Source organism: Chenopodium album, chromosome 17 (assembly GCF_948465745.1).
Source record: "Chenopodium album chromosome 17, dcCheAlbu1.1, whole genome shotgun sequence".
NCBI lineage: Eukaryota > Viridiplantae > Streptophyta > Magnoliopsida > Caryophyllales > Amaranthaceae > Chenopodium > Chenopodium album.
In genome coordinates, this window is record NC_137850.1 from 47,357,534 (window position 1) to 47,366,609 (window position 9,076).

Sequence of the window (9,076 nt, forward strand, 5' to 3'; positions counted from 1 at the left end):
AAGATTAGGAAGACTGGAGTGAAGATAACATGTAGCTTGTGTGGGGTTCCTGGACACAACAAGCAAACATGCAGGAATGCACCAAAGGAAAGGCACACAGCTCCACACACCTTTGCTGAAGGCCCAAGAGACCCTACACCATCAGTTCATATGCACAACAAAGGGGTAGGTGTATACACCTACCCTAATGGATTTCAAAGTCAAGCTATTGTAAGTCTGTACTCTGTCTTTTCAATAAGTGCTTATTTTTGAACTCTTTCTGTGCTAATCAATTGACTTGATCAATGATTTTAGCCAATAAGTCAACAAATGCCAAGACAATCAAGAGGAGCTGCATTTTATTCTGATAATAAGGAGAACAGACTGTATATTCATTCTCTCAAGAGTATTCCTTCTCACAATCACAACCAGAAGCAGCATCTCAATATTCACAAACAATTTCATCACAAGCATTGCAAGACTTAGCTAAAGGAAAGCAAATGCAGATTAGAGACAAAAACAAATGAGGTAACTTCATTACTTTTATTAATAACAATAATTCATACAATTACATTCCACCATAAGTAATTCAGTTACATTAAGTTTGCCATGTTCCTAATAACACACCAAGCAATTAAACAAGTAGCAACTGCAAAAACAACCCACACTTCACACTTAACACATACAGACAGCCTAGGTTTTTTCATTTTTAGCATAACACACTCTGAGGTTAAGTTTCTAACATATGTGTTTGCCTCATTGACACTCTTCTTTAGCTCTTTGACTTCATTACACAACATCTTTTTGTCTTCAAGTAACCCTAAGATGACATCCCTTTGCCACCCAGTCTGATCTTCTTCATCAATCCACTTAAAATACTTGCAGCCCCTTCTGTTGGTCTCAGCATCATAGTCTGGGCATGCCAAAAATCTCCTTCCTGGGTTATCTCTTGTCCATGACCTTGTTCTTGACACTGGTAATCCACAATGACACCTTCTACCCCCACTGCCACTAGAACCTCTGCTGTAGGAAGACATCTTGCATAACAAAACTAATTAACACATTATTAGTATGTAAAAATTTCAAAAACATTGAACATAAATTACAAAATTTACACTTCATGTTTACAGGTACCTGGAACTGAGTTCTTGATGCAGTGGAAGCAATTTCGTGCGCCAAATTTTTTTTTGGATGTTCAACAACTTTTTTTTTCATGAAATTTGGATATTTAAAGGCCTTTAATTTTGTTAACGTCTAGTTTTTGGATTCAGCAAAAAATATTGCTTTGTACTAGTTGAAACATTAATGGGTGTAAGTCCCTAAACTTTTTGCCATGTCAAAGTCCCTAAACTATCTTCTGCTTTGCTTAGTCAACATCCCTAAACTTTTTTTGCTGACTCAAGGTCCCTAAACTATTGCTTAGTCATCAAAGTCCCTCAACTTTTGATTGACAAACATCAACAAAGGTGATTGAGGGACTAAAAGGGCACAAATAGTTTAAGAGGGACTAAAACGGCACAAATACGATAGTTTAGGGACCGTATTTAGTCTTTACTCGAGAATGTCGTAATCTTGAAAATACTTGGGCTCAAGCAATAATGTTTTCTTTCTAAATTAGAAGCAATTAGAAAGACTTTAGGTGGTGTAACTAAGAATTGTCTAGTGATGGATTGATGGTACTTGTTTAAAAGTAAATGGGAAAAATAGTTATATCTAGAAAGCACTAACTCTGACTTTTTTCTTTTTCTTTTTTTTTTAATTTTTTATTTTTTTTAATGTAGGAATTATCAAAAAAGAGATAAACATTTAAGTTGTACAATTTACTAACAGTCATAATAGAGATTTTTTTTTCCTTTTTCATAATAGGATAAAATAATTCCTTATGAAATTAGTACGTTTTGTATAAGATTGTCGTATTAGATAAACTATTACTCCGTCGTATAAAGTTATAATGAAATCATACAATTGTGGTGGCTAAAACGGAGCAGAATTAAAAAATAAAAAAATAAAAAAAATCCAGAAAATGTTAACTAATTCGATAATAAAACAAAATTTGTATTATTTGAAAAAAAACCAATAAAAGAAAAAAAATGAGTAACTAGATTAAGAAATATGTAGTAATACTTACGTAGTATTTAACTAGATTTAACTAGATCAAAAAATGCTACTCATTGTTTGTTATAATTAGGGCTGTACACCGGTCCAAAACCGGACCGGACCTGGACCGGACCTGTTAGGACCGGGACCTGAATCAGTGGATTTTGAGGACCGGAGACCGGACCTGATTCAACAGGTCCGGTTCCGGGTCGGACCTGATCAATCAGGTCCAGTCCGGGTTTGGACCTGAACAGACCTGTTTTATGATTTTTTTTTTTTTTTTTTAAAAAAAATAACAACCTGTTGCAATTACATCAACATGAATTCACACATGAATTCGAAAAGAATGAACAAAAAAATATCGAAAACAGTTAATTAAACTCCAAAACCCCCAAAAAAATAGCAAGAATTCTAAAGAGATGACCTAAGAAACAGAAATTCAACATGCAAACATCAAACAACCATTATAAGCAATTGAAACATGAATTAACATATAAATTCTCAAACTTTTACAAAGAGGGGACACAGCTTGAAAAAAGTCAATACCATAGGGTTACAAGGTAGAATTTCCCAAGTTATGTCGAGTGCGAAGGCGAGAGAAAAACTAGAGTTATCGAGTGAGGAAAACGACCTTCTCCATAGGTCAAATAAGAAATTCAAGAAAAATTTTTCTGAATCGAATGAGAATCCTTTGATTCAACAGCCTGATGTTAATCAAGAAGATGTGGAAATGGAGAATTTGGTGGGTGAAAGCGATAGTGGGGGCTTGGTGAATCATGGCTCATACTTGCAAGCCATGAGAGGTGCAGGGAGTCAATTGAACCCCTTGTATGAAAATTCCTGGGATGATTATGATGATGTCTCTGATGATGATGCTCTACCGGAAGGAGTGGAAGAGGATGATAAATGCCCTACCATTTTGCTCACCAAGGAGGAGAAGCGGAGGCTGAGGCAACCATGGAAGGATGCCCTAATAATCAAACTCTTTGATAAGAAATTAGGGTATGAAGTGCTGGTCAGGAGGCTTCGAATGAAATGGAATCTCAAAGGTGACATCACCCTTACTGATGTAGGCTGCGCTTACTATATTGTTCGATTCAACAACATGGATGATTATGAGTTTGTGCTAACTCAGGGGCCGTGGGTCATTGGAGATTCTTATCTCACGATTAGGAAATGGGTGCCTAACTTTGTTCCAGATGAAGCCCCTATTAGGAAATTGACTTCTTGGGTGCGTATACCAAACCTCTCGGTGGAGTACTTTGATCGAAAATTTCTTCATGAAATTGGGAGGAATATTGGAAAAGTTATCCGCATTGACAAACATACTGAAGCTCAAAACAGGGGTCAGTATGTGAGATTTAGTATTGAGGTTGACTTAACTAAGCCTCTGCTCTCGAAGTTCAGAATGAATGGTCGTATTTGGAGAGTCCAATATGAAGGCCTGCGTTTGATCTGCTTTAAGTGTGGAAAGCTAGGACACAAAGATGATCAATGTGATGCTTTTCACTCAGATGAAGGTAGTAGTAACATGCCAGGTGAAGCTGGGCTTCAAGGAAGAGATGTGCCTGGTTCCTCTGTTCCTAAAGTTATGAAGCCGGAAGAGAAGGATTCTTATGGTTCATGGATGATTGTCCAAAGACCCCAGAGAAAGCAAGGGAACAGAGAGAGACCTGAGTCTCAAAAGAAACAGAGTTCTACTGAAAGACAGAACCAAAGTGTTAAGAGTCCTAGCAGAAAAGTGAATCAGACTGATGGTAGTCGTAGTGTTAAGAATAAGCCTAAAGGTGCTGAGGGATCTCGATTTGGTGTGCTGCAACTAGATGCAGAAGAGGAAGATGAGCAGGATCGTATGGTCACAGAGCAAGTGAAGGTGTCTGCGCAGCCAGAACAGTTGGAAAGTACTTTTCCTAAGGAGAATTTGGGTAATTCACGGCAAGTAGGGAATATGGAAGGAATCTTGAATGAGAAAGATCGAGTTGTTATAACTAAGGAAACTAATCTTGGAAAAGGCCTGTTTATGGGGGTCGAGGATAATTTGTCGTGTGCAAAAGATAATTTGCTTAATGCGAAGGCATCTTTTTTGGAACAAAATTTTAACCAAGAAGATATGATAAAAAATTTGGAGGGTTATCATAAGAAAGATTTTATCCCGTGTGAGATTCGAGATAACGATGGCAATCAATTTTCTCAAAGATTGGATTCTATTCGATCGAGAACTCCTTTGACATCTTATAATAAAACTGTCTTGCCTTATTCTAATCGTGTGCACAGAAAGCAGGATAGCAAGAAAAATTTCCTTCCCTACTCCAAGTCTAATTCGAGGTCTGGGAAGGAGAATTGGGTCGAAGTTGCTTCTCACACTCCTACCCCCTTGAAAGAAAATTTTGAGAAGAGTGGTGAGAGTATTGAATCTGTGAACAGAAGTAGCCATGAATCCGATAGATGTTCCGATTACGTTGGAGATATCGATTCCCCCGGAGTACGAGACGTTTGTGGATTACCCGACGGAGGGGCCGTTCTTGGTGGTCAGTCATCCATTGGCAAATCGGGTGACAATTCACTTGAATTCGTACCTGCCCCCAACCCACAACCCGCCGGACTTGATGGCATCGTTTCAAATACCACCAGCGACGGACGGGCCAATGAAGGCATTGAGGGAAGTGTTTCTCTCGCTCATGTCTAATGTTCCCTTGCGCTGTTTTGACAGCTTTCCTGTATTCCCTATGATTAATATGTCAATAAGAATTCTTGTGTGGAATGTCCAAGGTGTTGGCAATAAGTTAGCTATAATTAGAGAACTTGTTCGAATTAATAAGCCTTCTGTGTTGGTGTTAGTAGAGACACATATCAGTGGTGCTCAAGCTCAAAGTGTGTGTGATACTATTGGTTTCGATGGCCGAATCCGTGTTGAAGCACAGGGTTTTGTGGGTGGAATCTGGGTACTGTGGAGAACTATGGATGTTAGTGTTTCGAATTATGGTAGTCATACTCAACATGTGACTGTCGAAATTAAGAAGAATGGTGATGACCCTTTGTTGTTCTCTGCGATTTATGCTAGCCCTAATAGCTCTGTCAGGAAGGAGTTATGGGAAGAGTTGGAGAAGATCAAAGAAAGATACTCGGGTCCTTGGTTGTTAGCTGGAGATTTCAACGAAACAGCTAGCATGAGTGAAAGGAATGGGGTTGGTGGTCCTGAGATGATTCGACGGTGTAGTGATTTTGCTAGTTGGATAGAAAACAATGAACTCATTGATTTAAATTATTCTGGCCCGGAGCACACGTGGTTTAGAGGCAATACTCCAGCTACGTTTAAATCAGCACGATTGGATAGAGGTCTTGTGAATGAGCAGTGGAGGTTGAGGTTTGATGAAGCTGCCTTGAGAAATCTTCCAAAATCAAAGAGTGATCATTGCCCTATTTTGATTAGTACAACAGGTTTTGCACCTATTCCCTCGGCTATCAAGCCCTTTAGATTCCAAGCGGCATGGATGAATCATAATAAATTTGAAGAGTTTTTGCGTGAGAAGTGGGATAGTTCAGCCCCTCTTATTCCTTTCCTTAAGTCGATGGCTGGTTTGCTGGAGGATTGGAATAAAGTGGTTTTTCATAATATCTTTAGGAAAAAATCGGAGTTGTGGGCAAGAATGGAAGGCATTCAGCGTCGATTGTCTCAAGGGAGAGATAGGCATCTTTTGAAACTCGAAGCTAGATTAAGAAGGGAATTAGATGATGTGCTTGAACAGGAAGAATTGTTGTGGTTTCAAAAATCGAGAGTAGATGCTATAAGGGATGGTGATAGAAATACGAGATTTTTTCACTTGTCAACTATTATCCGTCGAAGGAAAAATCGAATTGATATGCTCCAGAATAAAGAGGGTGAGTGGGTGAGTTGTCCTAATCTTGTGAAACAACTAGTGTTAGATTACTGGAAGGAGTTGTTTCAAGAAGAGCCTTCGGAGTTTGTTGGTGAAAGAATGATGTCGGATCATTTTCCTTATATTGATAATGATGCTATGGAAATTATCTCTAGACCTTTTGATGAGTGTGAAATAAAACGAGCTTTATCTTCTATGAAGCCGTTTAAGGCTCCCGGACCCAATGGGTTTCAACCTTTGTTTTATCAGAAGTATTGGGATTTAGTTGCTCCGAATTTAATAAATTTGGTAAAAGGGGTTTTAGATGGGCAGATTTTTCCGGATGGTTTGAATGATGCATTTTTGGTGTTAATTCCGAAGATGGAGGCGCCCCAGAAGCCTAATCATTTTCGGCCTATTGGCTTGTGCAATATTACCTATAAAGTGGTGACTAAGGTCATTGTGAATAGGTTAAAACCTCTTTTACCGAATTTGATCTCGCCGACTCAGTGTAGCTTTGTTCCTAAACGGCAAATTACGGATAATATCATTATTGTCCAGGAGATGTTACATTCGATGAGGAGGAAGCAAGGAAGAATAGGGTGGATGGCTGTAAAAATTGATTTTGAGAAGGCGTATGATCGTATTAGATGGAGCTTTATTCGGGACTCGCTTATGGAGCTGCGTTTGCCTCATGGTGGATATTGTGATGAATTGTATTACGTCGACAAAGCTTCAGATTTTATGGAATGGTGAGGCGACGGATTCTTTTTCCCCATCTAGAGGTATTAGACAGGGTGATCCGTTGTCACCCTACATTTATGTCATTTGTATGGAGAGATTAGCTCATTTAATTGAGCACGAGGTGAAATATGGAAGTTGGAAGCCAGTTCGAGCTAGTAGGAAAGGCCCGGAGATTTCTCATCTTGCTTTTGCTGATGATTTGATTTTGTTTTGTGAAGCCTCAGTGGAGCAAGCTTTATGTATGAAGCAGTGCCTCGATAGATTTTGCAATGCCTCGGGTAGTAAAGTGAGCTGTGCCAAGTCTAGGGTGTTCTTCTCCGAGAATACTAATCTAGATGTGAGAGATGTGATCTGTCAATCCTTGAATATGGAAAGCACGGCTGACTTAGGGGTCTATTTGGGTGTCCCTACTATTAATGGTAGGAGTTCAAAACAGGATTACCAGTATCTCATTGATCGAGTGAATGCAAAATTGGCGGGTTGGAAGGCAAAAACATTGTCTCTGGCAGGGAGGGCAACTCTGGCTCAGGCTTGCTTATCGTCTATCCCGTATTATACAATGCAGACTACGAAGCTTCCTAAGAGTACTTGTGATGAGATTGATAAGAAGACCCGTAAATTTTTATGGGGTGGTGATGATAGCCATCGAAGGATCCATTTAGTAGCCTGGGAGAGAGTTTCGAAGCCAAAGTTAGAGGGTGGTTTAGGAATTCGTTCAATGCGCCAAGCTAATTCGGCATTTCTAGCTAAATTGGGATGGAGAGTGCTTGCGGAGCCCAATTCACTTTGGTCTAGAGTACTGAGAAACAAGTATTGCGAGGGACGATGTGATGTGGATATGTTCAAAGACAAGCAAGGAACCTCGAATGTGTGGCGTGGAATTTTGAGTAATGTGGACATACTCAAGAAAGGGATTAGTATGGCTGTTGGGAATGGTCGTAGTACTTTATTCTGGAGACATTCTTGGGTGAACAAATCCCCATTATTGCATGTTGCTGATCCTGCCCCCCCCTGACTTGTTCCAGGATGCTACGGTTAGAGAGTTATGGGATGTCAATACGGGGTGGAAATTTGAGCTTTTTGCCGATTTTCTCCCAGCCTCGGTTCTTGATGAGATTGCTTCGCATGAAATTATTGATGATGATGAGGCGGTGGATAGTGTTTATTGGAATGGAGAACCTAATGGGGGATTTTCTATTAAATCTGCCATTAAGATTGTGCGTAATGCTAGTGATGTTTGTGCTGAACAAAAGAAGCAATGGAAGGATATTTGGAGTGCCCCGATCCCACAACGAATAAGAATGTTTCTTTGGTTGGTTCTCTTGGACAGATTGATGACAAATCAGAATCGGTTTATTAGGAAGCTAACTGAGGATCCTCGTTGTCAAGTTTGTGGGGAAGGTGTTGAAACAATTATCCATATTGTGCGTGAATGTGCTGCAGCTCGAGTAGTTTGGGCCAGGCTCGGTTGGGGTGAGGTGAAGTTAATGTTGAACAAAACTTGTAAGGAGTGGTTGGTATATTGCCTGCGTGAGGATAATGAGAAAAGGCTGAATCAAGGGGCAACTTTTGTGGCAACAACTATATGGTGGTTGTGGCGTTGGAGGAATGAGAGATGTTTCTCGAGGGAGATCAATATTCCTATTGATCAAGCTACTTTCATTATTTCAAGAATTGGAGATACACGTCGAGCTATGGGCAATATTCTGGAAGAAGTTTCTGGTTGTTCAAGCAATCGAAGGGAAGTGCTTGTTCGATGGGAGTACCCGAGAATAGGGTGGGTTAAGCTTAATACGGATGGTGCTTCGAAGGGTAATCCAGGTAAAGCTGGAGCTGGTGGTTTGATCAGGGGTGAAGGCGGGGAATTATTCGAAGTATTTGCTTCTAACTGTGGTGTATGTTCGAATACGAAGGCTGAGTTGCTTGGTGTGCTCAGGGGGTTGGCAATTGCTTGGAATGGAGGTCATCGCAAAGTCCAATTGGCGGTTGACTCGGAGGTAGTGGTGCGTTTGTTGGTGGAGGAGGTAGCTCCTTCATTCTCTCCATATATTCATATCATTCGTAAGTGTAGGGCTCTTATAATGCGTCGTGATTGGGAGGTGGTTGTTAATCACTGCTATAGGGAAGCGAATCGGGCTGCGGACTGGTTAGCTAACTTTGGCGTCAATTGCGAGCAAAAGCTGGTGTTCTTCGAGGCGGTCCCGGGGGACCTTAGAGCCGTTTTATTGGAGGATATGGGTGGAGTGACTCGGCATCGTCTAGTTCCTGCTGCTAGGTCCTAGAATGCGTGGAGCTGTTTTTTTTTTTTATTTTTTGTTTGTTAGTTTGTTTTTTTGCTTTTTTGTTTCTGTTTTGTTTCTGCTGTGTGTTTTCTTTTTTCCTTTAGTTTGTTTTGCTTG